Raw genomic sequence first — 19,097 nt, 5'->3', positions numbered from 1 at the left:
GGGAGAATTCGTAAGAGAGGAAAAAGTGAAAAAAAATGTTGCAATAGTGTTTATAAACTTTTGACTGGTGCATTTATATAGTAATGCAACACTCTTTATAGTTTCATATATGTTATGTACTGTATTGTTTAAAAATATATTTTTTTATGAAAATAACTGGTTTTTCTGACGTCACTAGACGCTAATACACATCTTCGACCAGCAGATGGCGCCCAGATCCTTGAGAACGATGACATTTCTACGCTTGTCAAGGAGAGCAAAGCATTTTTGGGTAAAAAAAAAAAAAAAGATTCAAAACATGTCACCAGAGTCTGATTTATTAAACTTTAGATTATATAAGACAACTGTTATGAAAACAAATAGAAACAACTTAACTATGAATCAATATCTGTCCCAAAAAAAATCATAAAACGTCTGCCCTGCTCTCAAAAATAACTTTGTCTACAAAAAAATATTAAACATAAAACGTCTTTATTTGGGATTACAGTGGAGATCTGTGAAGAAAAATATTTACAAATATTTAACCACAAAAAATACTCAACATAAAGTGTCAGACATGGTTGCAAAAATAAATAATTATAAATAAATATTTGTCCACAGAAAAATAAACATAAAGCGTCCGCTTTTGGGGTTACAGTAGAGATCTGTTCACAAAACTAAATCAATAACTTCGTTATTATCAAATATTTAACCACAAAAAATAATCAATATAAAGTGTCAGACCTGTTTGTAAAAATTATGAATAAATATTTGTCCACAGAAAAATATTCAACTTAATGTGTCCACAAAAAAAAAAGACAGGTAACGAGAGGCGGCACGTGACAAGTTGGGTCCAACCATTCTAGTATGGGGGACAAACTAGCTTTTTAAAATAATCAAACTGAATGACCTACTGAACATAAAATGTGTTTTGTGAACTTAGACTTCCTGGTCAACTATTCAAAAATTTTGAGACGCACTGCCTTAGAACATAGGTGTGAAACTCCAGTCCTCAAGGGCCGGTATCCTTCCCGTTTTTCTTCAAACGCACCCGATCGAAATGATCGTCAGGAGCTTGAAAACGATCCTACACTCATTCGAATCAGCTGCGTTTGAGAGCGTACCGGCTGTCGAGATTTCGCAGCTCCTAAAAAAAAGGACGCCGAAAAAGTCTTCTCACAGTCACATTCCTGCATAATTGTTGGGAAACACAATGGAGGCATGCACAGACGTGAAAACACACACACACACACACACACACACACACACGCGCGTTCTTGCACAGTCACATCCAGCTCACCGTGACGCGTTCACTTTTACTGGAATGTTACAGTCTGTCGTAACACCGTAACAAATCAGGATGTGGGGGGGGGGGGGGGGGGGGGGGGGGGATGCTGCAATATTGGAAACCTAAAATAACTCCTGTCATTTTATCCACGCTAGCAAATGCAAGTGTTGTTAAAACTTTCAGCGATAAATTTTGACTGTTCTTTTCAGAGAGGCATTCATGTCACATTCATGTCACGGAGATTCCAGGCAAATTGATATTCAATGAAATGCCAACCAGAAGTGTCAATGAAAGGCAGGTTTTGTTTTTTTTTAATGAATGGCATTAACTGTCACATTCGAATGATTTAGTACATGCTAAGACAGTAATTGGTTACTTTCATTTTTTTCTTGCTGCTAATTTGTGACCCATTTTCTGCAGACAATAAGTCAACATGTTTGCATAAAGCATCATAATAGGGAACTGATGAACTTCAATACTTTACATGTGCAAAAACATGTCAATTCAAATACCGTATTTTCCGCACTACAAGGCGCACCGGATTATAAGGCACACCCTCAATTTGTGACATATTTGAAAACCTTTTCCATATATAAGGCGCACCGGATTATTAGGCGCACCCTCAATTCGTGACACATTTGAAAACTTTTTCCATATATAAGGCACACCGGATTATAAGGCGCACCCCCAATTCGTGACATATTTGAAAACTTTTTCCATATATAAGGCGCACCGGATTATTAGGCGCACCCTCAATTCGTGACACATTTGAAAACTTTTTCCATATATAAGGCGCACCGGATTATAAGGCGCACCCCCAATTCGTGACATATTTGAAAACTTTTTCCATATATAAGGTGCACCGGATTATAAAGCGCACCCTCAATTCGTGACATATTTGAAAACTTTTTCCATATATAAGGCGCACCGGATGATTAGGCGCACCCTCAATTCATGACACATTTGAAAACGTTTTCAATCACATTATAGTAATACTCAAAGTAATAACAATAATAAATCAAATATTAACTCTCAATAGTATAATAACTCAATGTCAATATGAGCAACCTTGTTCAACTGTAAACACACAAAAGAAACAGATGAAATTTACTTTATCACTTCATTCCCCATCTTCCAATCCCAATCTCAATATTGATCCATATATAAGGCGCGCCTGATTATAAGCCGCACCGTCAGCTTTATAAAAAAACAAATGAAGGCTTTTAGCTGCGCCTTATATTGCGGAAAATACAATACTATAATGGCAGAGAATCTAGCCCCATCAAATTCATTTAATTATTTATTTGATTAAAAATCATTTTGAAAAATGAGCTAAATGCGGTTTCAAAGTGTATTTTAATGGGATACTTCATTTATTTTGCCATTTTTAGCAGTAAAAAATTAGCATTGGTTCAAAAATTCACTGTTAGTACCACACATTTTTAGACACCCCTGTAAATGAGTTCTTCAAAGAATACTGTGTGTGTGTGTGTGTGTGTGTGTGTGTGTGTGTGTGTGTGTGTGTGTGTGTGTATATATATATATATATATATATATATATATATATATATATAATATATATAGGCATTCAGCTGTATTTTACTGTAGCAAACAGGCCATGTACAGTATGTGCACGTCCTTCATTTTCACATGGGACCAATTACGTAGCTCTTTTCCACACACGCGCGCACCCCCCAAAAAGCGTCTCATTAGAGCTGTAAGGGGAGGCAATTAAATGGGCTGATAATGATTAGCCTGACTTACAGCTTTAATTGAGTCCATCACCGAGCTTGTAACGCCATTTTTGTTGTTTTTTTAACGTTAAGGTAAATATTCAACGACAAGAATGCATCTATCAGTCTTATCTCTCAGATTTATATCTAGTAAGCTAACTAGCTAACTATAAACAAGCTAGCTATTTAGCTAGCCCTTCCACAAAACAGCAAAAGATTCAATCAACTAAAATTTGTATCCATCATCCTCATGAGACAGTCCCCAATTTCAAACTGAGTAAATTGAGATTTTTTCAACACGTACATACATTAGAGTAAATTTTCGACTATGAGATTCTACGTTATTCTCACGTTTTGAACAATGCGGCTTATAGTTCAGTGCAGCTTATCTGCAGTATAATACCGGCCACCGGTATACCAAATAAATTCAATCGGGCACTTTATTGTTTTGTTGGTGCAGTATTCTAACAATCGAAACGTGTCAGTATGTTGCTGTGTTGCTGGGATGTTCAGCCTGTGACAAAAATCATTTCCGATTTTTTTTGTCGGCGCGGTTTATAATCCCATTCACCCTATTGTGGGAAAAATACCGTACTCTTTGTAACATTTGTGTGTTGTTTATGCAAAACAACACAGGGGGGAAAAAAAGGCTGCCTGTTTACGAAACGTCTGTAAATTGAGTGCAAACACACATCCCGGCGACGTAGTGGAGCAGGGGCGGGGTCGAAAAAGCGAAAGGGTGGAGACGTTGGGAAACGAAGGAAGATCATGGGACGAGGGGGGGGGGGGGGCACGCTTGCGGTTATCATTGCTGACGCACATGCGAAACACGAAGGGGAGGGAGGGAGGGATGGAAAGGAATCTCTGGCTGCGATCAGCAAACCTCGAGACGAGGTCACAAAGCCACTGGCGACATGACGAACACACGTACGCACGCCGCGGGGTTCCTCTATCGTAGTGGGGACGTTTCCATTTCCGAGGCCATTAGGAATGATTGACTGACCCTAACCCCTTAACCTCACCGCAACCCTAACCTAATTCAAACCCTAAACCTGAAAGTAAGTCTTGACCCTCAAAAAGAGCGATGAACTTGTGGGCTCCACCAAAGTGGGCCCCACAAATGCAAGAGGTCCCCACAAAGACAGTAGAACACGGAATTCGGTCCATACCGTTTAGCAAAAAGCTAAGGGCATGCACACACACCTACACACACGTACGCGCACACACTTCTTTCTCATAGTGGGGCGGGTCCCCCTGGGGGGGGTGTGAGGTGATTTTTGTCATGTGAACTTTCACCCTTGTGGCATTATGTTACAAATGATGGAAAGTTATTTGATTTTTTTATGATATCATAAAAGAATCATCGGGGGGGGGGGGGGGGAAACACTAGGGAGCTGAAATTTCCAGCAGATGATTTACACATGTGGAATTTCAAAATGCAACCATTCTGACATTTCTATGTGATTGCAGCTGGACATGTGAGATTTTGTGCACAGAAATAACCATGGTACAAATTTTGTACCTTTGTAAAACCGTTGTAATTACAGTTTTCAGATGCATTTGAAGTGGCGGTCAAAATATGTCAGCAAACAGAAAATTATTTGTTTTTTATATATATATATATATATATATATATATATATATATATATATATATATATATATATATATATATATACTAGAATTACAATGTGGACCATGATAAAAATTAGTTTGATGCCACTAATATAATGTCTTCAAAAGCAAGACTTGACCCTCAATGGGGTCCACCAAAATGCATCCCCACAAGGACAAAAAAACCTCGGAATTTGATTCCCATCATGTAGCAAAAACCGAGGGCACACACACACACACACACACACAACACTCAGGAATTAAATTGTTGCCATCAATCAGCTGACATCAAATAAATGTGTCCTGTTTAGTTTTTTTTTTTCTTTTTTCAGTGTCTAAAAAACATTTGATGCCCACACATGCGAGACAAAGTGTAGTCCATTTGTGTCCATAGGTGACTTTGATGCTGCGCTGTAATGCGCACGCACGCGTGTGCGCGCTCCGGACATTGAGAGCGTGGGAATGCGGTGAAGCATTTTTGTGGTATTTTTAGTGTTTGTTATTAAATATTACCGCAAGGGACCGCGAGTAAACCCCAGACACTCCTCCGCTGCCGCCGCCTCGTTGGCCGCCGCCCACATCCTCGAACAACAATGAAACCGAAAAGGCTCGCCAGTTGGTTTAAATAAAATTGACGCTTGAGTATCAGGCCAAATAAACTCGGTGCGGCTTTAAATAACCATTTTTTTGGAACTATTTAAAAGAAGAACAGCCGCGTTCGAAAAACATGCATGTTAGGTTAGGGTGACCAGACATCCCCTTCTATCTACCCCTATTTATATACAGTATCTCTCTCTCCCTCTCTTTCTCTCTCGCTCGCTCGCTCGCTCGCTAGCTTGTTATCTCTTTTGCTAGCTCACTAGCTTGCTAGTTTGGTATGTATCTTTTTCGCTATCTATCTATCTATCTATCTATCTATCTATCTATCTATCTATCTATCTATCTATCTATCTATCTATCTATCTATCTATCTATCTATCTATCTATCTATCTATCTATCTATCTAGCTAGCTAGCTAGCTAGCTAGCTAGCTAGCTAGTTATCTCTTTTGCTAGCTCACTAGCTTGCTAGTTTGGTATGTATCTTTTTCGCTATCTATCTATCTATCTATCTATCTATCTATCTATCTATCTATCTATCTATCTATCTATCTCTATCTATATCTATCTATCTATCTATCTATCTATCTATCTATCTATCTATCTATCTATCTGTCTTATCTATCCATCTAGCTAGCTAGCTAGCTTGTTATCTCTTTTGCTAGCTCACTAGCTTGTTTAATGGTTAGAATAGAATAGGATATATATTCTGTATTGTCATTGCATAGCTGGAATGCAACGAAATTGGGTGAGCTGCTCCACTTGGTGCATATCAATAATATGGAGAATAAATCCTCTATAAATCAAGAAAAAAAATCTACTAGAAATCGTTATTTTCACAGGAATTTAGTCATTGTGATTTTGGAATGGTCTTATTTGTTTTCAAGTGCTCTATGGACGATTTAAAATAAATATTCCCAAGGTTGCGGTTATATCGGACATGAATCCACCCATTCCGTCCCTGGTTTTGTTTTGATTCCCCTAATTACATTCTTCCAACTTTCTTCCTTCCTGTTTGTGCTCCATGTCTTCAGCATTCTGTCTTTTTTTTTCCCCCGTTCGCTTTTTCCAGGAAACACACGAAAGCGCAATTGTGAGCTTTTCCAAACAAAGCGGTTCATATTTATTCTTGCGGTTTTCCAAACGTTTATTTTCGCTTCTCTTCAGGGACAACACGTGCGGGAAAAGCGAGCGCGCCCGCCCGCCCGCGACGGGTGCTTTCCCCGCGGGGATCATCGTCGTAAAAATAGCAAGGTCTTTTCTGAGCGCTGGAATGAAAGATTGGTGAAGTTCCTCTTGTGGGTGCTGTTGTCGCTTTCTCCCGGGAGGAAAGCTGGCCCGACGGACCGCCGCCGCCTCGCTCGTACTTACGATTGTTTGTTTTTGCTTGTCTCTCTCCTCCCCATCTTGGAGAGCATCGTCGTTAGGATGTGAGTGGAGAAGAATTCTCCGATTGGTGGGGAACTCCTTCTCTGAAACTTTGGCTAGGTCCGTTTTATTTATTTATTTTTTCATTCTGCCTGAAGACTGCTTACGTACGTACGCCTCACGTGCGGAGGTCCTGGATCGTGGTCCTTATCTTGTTTACCATCAAGCTTCTTCATTACCTTTTTAAAATTGCATTGCGGACCATGTCCAAATGTCATTTTAGTACAGCGGACCCCCAGCATATGAAATTAATCCGTTCCGCGAATGGGATCGTAAGCTGGAATCGTCGTATGGCAGGCAATAGAAACCTAATTAGCTAATCCGTATAAGACCGCAAGTAAAGACAACAAAATCGTATATACATAAAAAAAATGGCAACAAAATAGTATAGTAAGCGCTACTTATATATAATATACATGTATACAATTAAATAACATCAGAATTTTATTTACATTCGAGTGACGTCGGCTTGAGCTATTTATGACCGTGATCCCTAGCGAGGGCGGCCTAGCCTAGCCTAGCCTTCGTCGCGTTTCATGATTATCTCCAGCTTCGTTTCCATACTCATCGTCTTCTTACTTCTCCCTTTATCATCACCGTGGCTAACCAAGTTGGAATTAAGCACTAAAATGCACAGTAAATACATATATATTATATGATATTGTAAGCACTCACAGCAGGGCAAGTCTTTAGCATGTTAGCATCTTAGTGACACCGTGAAGCCGACCAATAGCAGACCAGCATCTTCGTGACGCGTTGCAGTGCAGGCAGTTTGATACGACCAGAAAAATAATAACAGCAATGATCTAAAAACACCTGAAGAGGGAGGCAAAACAACAAGACACGACAGTTCTTGATGCCGTAAACTTAGCTTCTACTTCGTAAATAGTTATGTACTTAATTCTTACCGTAGTTAATGACCCAATAATTAATTATTTAGCTAAGTAATTAATGAGTAAATAACAGATGACTTGAGTATGCAGTTATCAAAAGTACTGTTCTTTTTTTTTTATGATTGTAGGTTTTGCTTACTTAGTTAGCTAAAGTAATTGCTTAGTTTGGTTAGCAAAAGTAATCAGTAATGTTTTTCACTTACATTTTGTCAAAGGAAACGAGATGCCGAATTCCAATGTGTCTGCAGTGTCCCGGGCGGCAACGCACGTGCGTATGCAGGCAACCACACACACAAAATCTCCCAAGTCAGCATTTGCTTTACAGATAAAATTCACACAAACGGTTCACGATATGGATGCTGAGTGTGTTATTACTATTTTTTTTTTTTTTTTTTGTTCAACCGACTGTGAGAGTTAAAAATGGAATGTTTCAGCTACATAAAACACTTCCTGTTTTGCCGACTTCCTCGCTGAGCCGTCCCCTCAACAAAATAGTCCCTGAGCCCCGCAACAGTCTGACTGACACAGGAAAAAATAATACTATGTGTCTTTCTGCTCAAATATTTCCACGCATTGCAGCATGGTCGCACATTCCCCTCATGTTATTCTTGAAATTTATTGTCCCCAACAGATTACGTGCAGACTGGAGGATTTCCTTATGTGCGCAGCATTAGCATTTTTTGGATCGGCAGTGTAACTGTAGGACACGTTTTGTACTTGTAATGTGAACCGCCATGCAAAGTTTTATATATATATATATATATATAATATATATATATATATATATATATATGAAAATATAAGTGAAGCCTCATGAAACACTTGTAATATTTTTGTACCTTCAGTGGTTCATGAGACTTCATTTTCCCATCACTAATATTTAGCATGGCATGTTGTGGAGGTTGATTTTTTTTTAATTAATAAAACTGCTATTTTTGACTAGATTTACTTACAAAAAAATTGCAAGGTAAACCTGCAATAATGACCAAAAAAATCAATCAAAAATCAATATAGTACTAATGGAGAAATGAAGCCTCATGAAACACTTGTAATATTATTGTATTCCTCAAGATGGTGCTCTTGCTTTAAAAGGCTAGTACAGTATATATATATATATATATATATATATATATATATATATATATATATATATATATATATATATATATATATATATATTCATCATCATCCATCGACTCTTTTATTCAACAAAACTTGATGACTTCCGAACAATTTTGACTACTTCATCCGCCATGTTTGTTATGATCTTGCGGGAAAAAAAAGAAGGTAAAACGAGAAATCAAAGACCACGCCTATGTTTACATAAACGCTGGTCGCCGTGAGTAACGATCAAGTAGATGACACATAGATGTTTTCGGGTGTAACTTCAAAATAAAATCGCCCCTATGCCGTACGCGCACGTGCCACAAACAAGTTGGTAATTCATAGCTACTGTATTCACTCCACATAAACAATGCGCACATGGCGAATGAATACGGTCATTTATTCACGTGTCGCTGATTTTCCTTTCTAACCCTAAGATGAGAACCACTGCATGAAGTCTGTAAGTACATAAAGTCATAGCTAGCTAGGCAACGTGAGTTCATGCTAAGTGCGCTAACGTTAGTTTTTGCGTCAAATCAACCATATTCATTTGCTGTACGAGCTATCGGGGGAGTTTGCAGTCATTTTCAACAGTCTGAAACGATGATCATTTTGAGATCGCGCCCTATTAACCGTCAACCCGTTACGATAATTATTGTAACTAAGAATATGGCCAATATAAACACGCACACCTCGGTTTATGTCGCTGACGAAAAGCGGGTACATTATAGGACACGCTCATACTTTTGGCCTTTGTTTTTGGGAAAAAAAGTACGTCTTATTTTTGGTGAATTTCGGCATATTGTGCTTTTTTTTTTGTTTTCGTTCAGTTTCCGACATTTGAAACGGACTCAGGAAAGTAATTGGTCTTCGCTCCTGAGAAACGAGTAACGCTCGGGTTAATAAGTGAGCTAAGTGAGTCAATAACGCCGGCGAGCCCTCCTTCACTTTGTGCTGTTTGTCCGCCCACGCATTCCACTTCTTGCTTTTTCATTCCATCTCTCTAATCCCTGCAGCTGTTGCTCTGACTTGCACTCTGGCCTCCGTCGGACAAAACCCATCTGTACGTGTATCTGTGCCTTTGTGGGGGGAAGGGGGGGGGGGGGATCACATGAGGAAAAGCTCTATTCTGGGTGAAAGGGGGACGGTGTGAGGGGGGGTACGAGTTCCGGTTTTGGGAACGTCCCCCAGCGACACCTCTTGGCGTTCCCCGGAGCCCATTGTTTTCCCCGTTCACCTCCTTCCTGCATGCATCCATCCTCACATCCTAGCAAAAATACGCGCCGGCTCCGCATTGGGATATGGCAAATCTTTCATCCGCATCTGGCTCCGTCATGGCCCAAGCCCGATCATCGTCTGCAAAAAAAATACCTTTATAATAAGCCCCGGAGCTAGATGTTATTTATGTATGCGATTGATGCGTTATTTAAAGCCACGATACGTGATCGGCATTCGGATGATGGAATTTCCGCTGCGAATCGGCAGACTTGGTTCGTTTTAATGGCGCCGAAAATTTTCCGATTAAAATTTTCCGAAATTTCAACCGATTATTGTGGCAGACCAAAAGGTTGACGTGCAACAATAAAAATATGGCTTCAGTTATTTAATTCCTTTAACGTGAGATGCAAAATAGAGCACGGGCGTTGAATATAACTTCAGTGAATATGCTTTTTGCATTTTGCTTTGTATATTTCTTCTTCTTCTCTTCTTTTAAATGTCTAAACTGATCTGGATCAGATGCCAATTGTATTTACAACTCACTCGCTAGCTCTCAAGATTTTTGTATGTTTGCTTTAAATGATAGGTGCCGTGACACAGAAAATAACAGTTTGAGCACTATTTTAGATTTTACTCCATCTTTTTTTTTTTCTTTGACCGTTTTTTTCTTCGTTTTGAACCAAACCAGAAACCGACCCGTTTCATTTAATTGTATGCTGGTCAGTGAATACTTCCAGTCTGGCGGGTGCCGTTTGGCGCACATGCTCGGTTTGTGCGTCAGTCAGAATAAAATAATAATAATAAAAAAAGACAATAAGCAGAGTCTCGTAAAGCTTTCGCAAGGACCGGTCACGGAAGGGCACGTCCCATTTTGGGTCGGGTCCATTTGAATGTTGCCAAGGAATTCATTTTACTGACAGATGTATGCGGCTTGCACATTTTGTGGCGCGGCACATTGGATTCTTGAAATAATCACCCTGACAGAATTGAACCGCGGACAGCGGAACGTCTAAACTTGCAATGTCGTACAGCTTAGGTCACGCTGTCGCATCGAAGCAAAGTTTTGAGCCGAGAGTTCACGGTGTACGTGGAAGACGGTGTCAATTTGACCCGGGGTATAGAACAGGGTTCGGAAAATTTTTTGAACCGAAGGCCACAAAGGGTTCTATAATTTAACAAAATGCAGGGAAAACGCATGCTATAAATTCAATTGAGCCATTCGGCGGACCCCCTGTTAACAGCGTCCCGGCTTACGTTTTTTTTCACGTTACGAAGTGGAATACTACGTTTTTTCGCCCCCTCTTTATGGCATTTTCCCGCTTTACGGCATCAAGAACTGTCATGACATGTGGGGGTGGCTGTGTTTATGTTGTTTTGCCTCCCTCTTCAGGTGTTTTTAGGTAATGACTCTGTGTAGTAAAGCCATTACTTTAGGGATTCAAGTTCTGAAGTAATCAACCAGGTACGACAGTAATTGACTAGTTGATTAGTACCGGCCATTTTTAGAGCCCACTTAGGCCAATCACTTGAAAAAACCCAGTTAAAAAAAAAGAAGGTGCGATTGAATGTCTGGGACTCTTAAAAAACGTAAAAATATGTCTTGGGGATCGAATGAGTTAATGTGAAGGACAAATGTGTTAACCATTTTCAAAGCCTGTTTGGAAGGATAGTCGCCACAACAGATGCGCATAATCTGTAATGAGCATGTTTTGGTTTTTTTTGGGTTCACTTTTAGTTTCAGACTTTATCCTGCTGCTTCGTGGAAACCTCCAGGATGTGATGGCTAAATAATGAGGAAAATTACAAGCAGATTTGGAGCTTTACATCAGTCTCCACGTTTGGATTTCAAACTCCCCCAGGTGCCATCAACGTGACCGCACAGCCACTCGATGTCATTTTAATGAACGCAATTACAAAAGTCATGTTTCTTCCCAGGTGCTTTTGTACCTCGGAGATGGATCCGTATTTCATCTTCACACTTGCTTCGAGGTCTTTCTTGGAAGATCCTTCGCAAATGTGACGTCATTTCACGGCGACGCTTTGAGACGATGCGCTCGCAAACAAAAACAATCTCTTGTCCGTCGTGAGATCAACGTGAATGAAATACGCACTTGCACAATGTTGAACTTTCACCATATGGGTGAAATTTCAGCTCCCTGGTGTCTTCTCGCGATGCATATGTGGGTTAGATTTATTAACACCCGCAAAAAAAAAAGAAAAATTACAGCCTGTGAAGTGATGATGACTTTACGAAATAGTCACTAACTGGTCTCTACCGCCACCTAATGTCTTGAGGCGAAACACAAGCCAACAAAGAATTTTTCTGTTTGCTGACATAGTTTGAGCGCCGCTGAATGGAATGTTGCAAAAATCGCAGAAAAATCAATGTCATAATTCCTCTTAAAAAGCATTTCAAAAATTGCAATTCTAATGCTTTTAAACGGTCCAAAATTTGGACGCCGATCATTTTGGTACGCAAAATCTCCCACGTCACATAGAAAAATCATAGTCGTCGCATTTTGACATTTGACATCTTTTAATCGTCTGCTGGAAATTTCAGCCCCCTTGTGTCTTTTTTTTCCCATTGATTATTTTACCATCGTAACAAAATCAAATGAATTTCCATCACTCGTAACACAATGCCACACGGGTTAACCAAGTCCCCTTTCGGCACCGAGACCACTAAACAATATGTGTCGGTAGGAAGTGAGCGAGCGCCGTGTAAGCGGGGAGTATTGCATGTCATCCATAACGGTAACATTCCTTAAGTAGGTCAAGCTGAGAAGAGGTTCCCGGCCTTTTCTCCAAAGCCGCCGATGTCATGTCGAGCCGCAAAACAGCAGCAGCAGCTGCCGGCATCACGGGGTCCCCATCCCGTAACGTACCCGCTTTTCTCCCCCTCCCCCCACCTCTTTTTTTTCCATTCCGCTTTCCCGCCCTCGTTCTCGGTTTCGCCGGTATTCAACCCGCATACTGGAACACGCGGTTCGCTCGCTGCGCTTTTGGGCAATAAAGCTTTTTAACGTTCGACCTTTCGCGCCCGTCCTCTCTTTTGTGTTTGTTTACACTAGCTCTTCAACTTTGTTGACGTTGGGGTTCTACTTCAGTGGCCAACAGAGGAAGTTTCCATCCTTTCAAGGGATTCATCATTGAGTCTCCGGTGTAACCTGGCAATGTCAATTCCTGACAGATGAATTTGCGCAGAGGGCACGAGTACAAAAGAAGGTCTCGCTCCAGATTTTTTTACTATTCATCTTAATGCGTTTTAAACTTAACCACCTTGTGCAGGATTCTGACCATTTTTGGCTCATTTTCTTCCACCAGTATTTTAGCCGAGACCGCGTGGTTTTACTTTCCACTTTGACATGTTACCATCCAGATGAAATATCAGCTCCCTCGTGTCCGACAAGGGTGTCAAGATCCGCGGATGTTGGACCCGATTGCGGGGAGACCGGAGGTGAGGTGTACTCAAAAAACAGTCATTTCATATGAAAAAAGCTCCAAAAAATCAAGGTAGCTTACAAGTAACGACTAGACTGTGTAAAGTAAAACTCCTCCGCAACGAAAACTGTATGTGCAAAACTACCCCCCAGTGTGAAAAGCTCTCCATACATTATTGAAGCCTTTCCCTCTTTGTCACTTCCCCTTACACAACCCCCACCCTACCCCCGTTGCATAATACAAAATGTTTTTTTCTGCATTAGCATTGCTCAGAACGTCACTAAAAACAAGCCTGCAGCAAAATTATAGCATGGTTTAAACTTGACGCAACGACATGTGTTTTGCAGCACTTTATACTTGGTGCGGCTTTCCCCCGCAGTTACACGATATTCTCCCATACTATAGGTGGCAGTAATGGAACTCTACAACATAAAAAAAACACTACCCTACAACAGAGGTAGAGAATCCTAGTAGATGCAAACGATCTAAATTCTTCCAAGCATTTTTTTTTAGCAGACTCCTCATCCCTCCCCAACGTACTCGCCAGGAGTTGTTTATGGTAGTTAGGTCACAGTAGTCCTTTTCAGATGAATCATAAAAAGTTTTTGTACAGGCGAACTTCCATAAGCAGTAGTTTATCCGCCATGTTTTCCGCTCGTAAAGAAATTGCAGAGGGTACGCGTTGCGGAAAATCTGGTCCGTGCAGACTCCATGGGGGGGGGCAATAACCTGACAACCAACTGGATGCAAACTGGAACCAAATAATGAAATTTGACGTCACCATCTGAGTCAAATTTCAGCTCCTTGGTGTCTTCTTCCAATGCTTTCTCTGTGATGTGAACGTTTTTGATGCAAAGAAGATATTTGATCTGGTTGCCAGCCAATCACAAGGCACACAGAAACAAATGACCATTCACACAAAAGGGCAATTTGGAATGTCTACCGTACATGTTTTTGGGAACGTGGGTGGTGACTGGAATACCCAGAGAAAGCCCGCGCAGGCATGGGGAGAACATGCAAACTCCACGCAGGAGCCAGAATCCGACCCACAGCCTGTTCATGCGAGGCTGCTACCGTGCCCTTGAAAGCGTCGGACAATTTTTTGTTTTCGTCGCCAACTCCGCCTGAACTCCGGCTTACTGACACATGGAAAGATGTCACGCTTGTACACGATGATGAGCGTGTGGATGATTTGTTGTGTGTTTCCACGTCTCCTCCTCTGTTTTGGTTACCAGCCTCATCTGCTCAGCTTCACTAATCAGGCCCGCTGGCAGGGAAAGCGAAGACCTAAACATCAAGTCTTAACGATTTACTCGGAACGATGCGGAACCTCTGAAATGATCAGACGGATAGAGGCAAGTTATCCTGCAACAAAAGTTCCAAAAATCATATTTGTAACTTTTGTCCTAGATGGTATCTGAAGTGAGCGTGATTGATTGAGAATGTCGCAAATATTTGCTTTGAGTTTCTTTTTCTTGTTGCCGAGAAATTTGGAAAAAGTTCAAAAAGGCCCGTGCTTTGAGATTAGAAAGATTAAAATTATATTTAATGAAAAAACAAGACTTAGATTAAGATATATCGTAAATTGATCTGATTAATCTTCTTTCAAGGTCACCTCAACAATAAGCAAGACCAAAAACTAGCTTTCAATTCATGTTGGAGCTAAAAAGAATGTTGGTTGTTAGGCGTTATTAATGTAAGTTATCGATTTTTATTCAAAGCGAAAACATGTATTCATCAGCAATCATTTAAACAATACTAGAGCTATTAAAAGATTAAAAAAAATCAGATTCATTAATCTGTAATTAATCTAATTCTCATTTTAATCTCACCTAAAAATCTCAGAAAAAAAAGAACTTTTTTTTTACATTTGTAACCGTTTACCTTTTGTTGCATTTCAACAAGTTGAATAAATCCCTGACGGCATGTTTTAAGTCTTTTTTTTTTTTTTTCTGGTTAAGCGGTACTTGGCTGAAAACAATATTCCACAGGGGGTACATCTTCATTTTCCCATCATTACTAGATAAACATCGCTTGTGACCTGCTCCAAGTGTATTATCGAAGTTTTCAGTTTGCATGCGCTCGTTATATTTAAACGAGAATTGCGTGTGCGCCTTTCTTTGAATAACCGCTAGGTAACGAGTTGAAGTCGCATCTGGCTTACGTGTGTGTGTGTGTGTGTGTTGCCGCAATGAGACTCAGATGTGCTCAACACATCTGATAAACAAACTTTATGACACAGAACCAGCGGGAAAGTGCGCGGAACTGACATGGAGCTTGAAATGAAAACAAGGAGGCCTTGGGGCTAATATTGCAGTCCGGGCATCCAAATGAGAATGTGGCGTCTCGCGATCGCGAGACCCGCCCAGTATGACATATCGCTATGGCCCGTTGTTCTCGTGGGACGCGCCAGGAGCGGGCCTGCAAACTATTTTAAAAGCTCCCATCGCACACTCCGACCGACGACACACTTTGATTTGATTTTCTTTTTGGCGGCCCCGCCCCACTTTCTGATTTCTCGTACTTAATCGTCGTCGGAAAATATGGACGTCTCCGACGAGCGCGTTAAAGAGAAAGAAAAATGAGTGCCGAGTAAGGGTGGTCGTCATAAATCGTATGGCGTTATATTTGTGCCGCAATTACGAGCGCGCGAAAAAAAAAATTGATTTTGAGCGCAAAAAAAATCAATCAATCAATGTGCTTTTACAAGCTCTGATTGGCTGGTTTTGTGGAACAAACGTAAAGCGTGAGCAGAACCGAGCGAGCGCAGAGGACGACTCGAGCGAACGTTTTTTCTGCGCTCAAAATCTGTTTTCGCTCGCTCAGTTTTATTTTCAACGCTCAAAATTTTTTTTCCACGCGCGCGTAATTGTGGCACAAATATAACGCCATAAAATCAGAGCGATTTTTGGTATTTGGTAATTGTGTCAAACGTGTGGGATTCTGAAGTGAAGTCGTGTCGTGTGGACGCAACTTCTTGATGCAAATTTAGACGCAACCCGTTTTTTGCCGTTGTTGTCATAGCGATGCGCCGCAAATGACGGATTTGGAATCTACAACATTTTATGATAACCGTATGCTTGCTTATTTAGGGCTATGTATTTGTATGTGTATATATATATATATATATATATATATATATATATATATATATATATATATATATATATATATATATATATATATATATATATATATATATATATATATATATATATATATGTATATATACATATATATATATATATATATATATATATATATATATATATATGTATATATATATATATATATATATATATATATGTATATATACATATATATATGTATATATATATATATATATATATATATATATATATATGTATATATACATATATATATATGTATATATATATATATATATATATATATATATATATATATATATATATATATATATATATACTGATATATATATATATATATATATATATATATATATATATATATATATATATACATATATATATATATATATATATGTATATATACATATATATATATATATATATATATACATATATATATATATATATATATGTATATATACATATATATATATATATGTATATATACATATATATATATATATTTTCATGTCATGCGTTTCATGACAGTCTTCTATGGGATAACGGGTAGAAGAGAACAAGAGTTACCCGGTCACACGCACGCATATAACGCACACATATAACGGAGTTAGCGAGGCGTAACGCAGCTCCTCGTTGCAGCCTTGTAAATTTCAGGCCATGGTGGGGTGGGATCTCAAGGAAGCGGCGGCGGAGCGCTCGGGGAAGCCGCCCCTATCGCCAGATATGATTAATGCCGGGGAGAATGTTTGCGTGCGGGTGGCGGCGAGCTTTGCGTGGGAGTCGCGGCTGACAACTCGTGCCGGGAATGCGTGCCGGGAAATTAGACAGGAATTCCTTTTGGCTTTTAAAAGTTCATTAGCCTTTAATTGTTGGACTTTACCGACGCAAGTATCTGAGACGTTCATGGGAACCGATGCAAGGGTGGGCTTCGCAGATATGGCGGTAGGGGTGGGAATTGTCTCTGGAATTTATGTATGGGGCAATTTTAGCTTCTGACGGCGATAATCATGAGCAAAAATATCGCAACGTCAAAGTATCACCGTATTAAAATTGCAGCTCTGTTATTTTCCACTAAACACATTCTATTTTAGTATCGAGCAAAAGATTGAATATTTGGTCCAATATGTACCATGTTTAGAACAAATGAACGAATAAATTATTGTTTTTTAATTGCTGCTAGCGAACCGCGGTGCCAAGAAGTTAAAAAAAAAAAAGGTTAAAACAGTGATTGCGGTCTAATTATTTTCACGGGTTGCTTTTTGAGTCGACTCTGCAAGCACCTGTGATACCATATTACCAGTCCTATTATTGTCAAATTGCCCTGCCTTTCCACAAATGTCCACTGTGAGGTGCTCTAGACTTTGAAAAAAAATCCTCAAAATGAATGACGTGATATCAAAATATCTTTGAACGTTTGTTGGACTCGCATGAACATAAATATGTCTTTTTGATTCAAACAAATGAGGACATATTTGTCTTTTTGAAGTCACCTTTTGGGGGCCGTCTTGTAAAACCTAAAAAAAAAAAAAAAGTCATAGAATAAATCTGTTGTCAAAAGAAATAACTTAATTATTAATAAATATTTGTCCATAAAAAATAATCAACATAAAGTGTCGGACCCGTTTGCAAAAATAAATAATTAAAAATAACTATTTGTCCACAGTAAAAGCATCCTCGTTTGAGATTACAGAAGGGATCTGTTCCCAAAAATAAATCATGAAGTTTATCATGAATACATTAAAAATAATCAACGTAAAGTGTCAGAACTGTTCTCAAAAAGAAACAATTGCAAAAAATATTGGTTCACAGCAAAATATTCCACTTCAAGTGTCCTCTTTTGGGATCACGGTCGAGATCTGTTCCCAAAAAATAAATCATAACTTGACAGGTAACGAGAGGAGGCACGCGACAAGTTGGGTCAAACCACTGTAGTACGGTGCAGAATCTGAGTTTTTTAAATAATGATATCGCTCTGAACTTATATTTTCCCGAAATACTTTGAGAGGATTTTTGTGATTTAAAATCTCAAGTCCCCTCGGGGGTACCCGTGCTCCCAGTTGAGAACCGCTGTCGTAGAGGGCCGCGAAACAGCGCCCCACCGACCACAAATGACCCCGGGCGACACGTTTGGGACCCTGGATGCGGCCCTTCCTTCCATCGTGCTTTTTGACCCTTCAGGTCTTAGCGCGCACGGCTGTCAGACACCAATAATCTCATCTCGTCTCAACTCCTCCCTCCGTTTTTGAGAGAATCGCGAAAAGTCAGTGATACGACACAACATCTGTGCGCCCCTGCGTGCGCGCCGGACAGAAAGGGAGAAGTCCACTCTGAGGGGTTAATCTCATTCTCTCTTTCTCTCGCTCGCCCTCAATTTCTCCCTCCCTCCCTCTTTACTGCCTTTTGTTGCAGCCTCTCACTTTCTCGACATTTGGACAGGGCGAAGCGATGCCGCGCATGTGTGCGCGCGCCGCCGTTTCGGATGTCCCCGGATCGCCTTCCGCCACGAAACGGACGGGAGGGAACCAAGGCGGCGAAAACTGGTAAGACCGGCCGTTCGAGCGCATTTCGGGTGAGGGCCATTCCAACTTCCACTCGGCAGGGCTTAAGCGACATCTTTGTTCTGCGTACATCTTGGCATCTCGGTCTGGCCTCTCGCCCGTCACCCCCCCC

The 19,097-nt window shown here is 40.1% G+C and overlaps 1 protein-coding gene across 3 annotated transcripts in view; it reads left to right on the top strand.

Moving 5' to 3' along the window:
* Nucleotides 1-192: 192 nt before the first annotated feature.
* hdac7a (histone deacetylase 7a) overlaps nt 193-19,097 on the top strand; it is an 81,776-nt gene continuing 62,871 nt past the window's right edge. For all 3 annotated transcript variants that reach the window (XM_088407678.1, XM_088407680.1, XM_088407679.1), the window contains exons 1-2: nt 193-271; nt 18,837-18,967. The gene's annotated coding sequence lies outside the window, so the exon portion shown is untranslated. The remainder of the gene's footprint in view (nt 272-18,836; nt 18,968-19,097) is intronic.

Source organism: Hippichthys cyanospilos, chromosome 2 (genome assembly GCF_059441005.1).
Source record: "Hippichthys cyanospilos isolate Australia breed blue-spotted pipefish chromosome 2, RoL_Hcya_1.0, whole genome shotgun sequence".
Taxonomy (NCBI): domain Eukaryota; kingdom Metazoa; phylum Chordata; class Actinopteri; order Syngnathiformes; family Syngnathidae; genus Hippichthys; species Hippichthys cyanospilos.
This window is presented reverse-complemented; position numbering and strand designations above follow the sequence as displayed.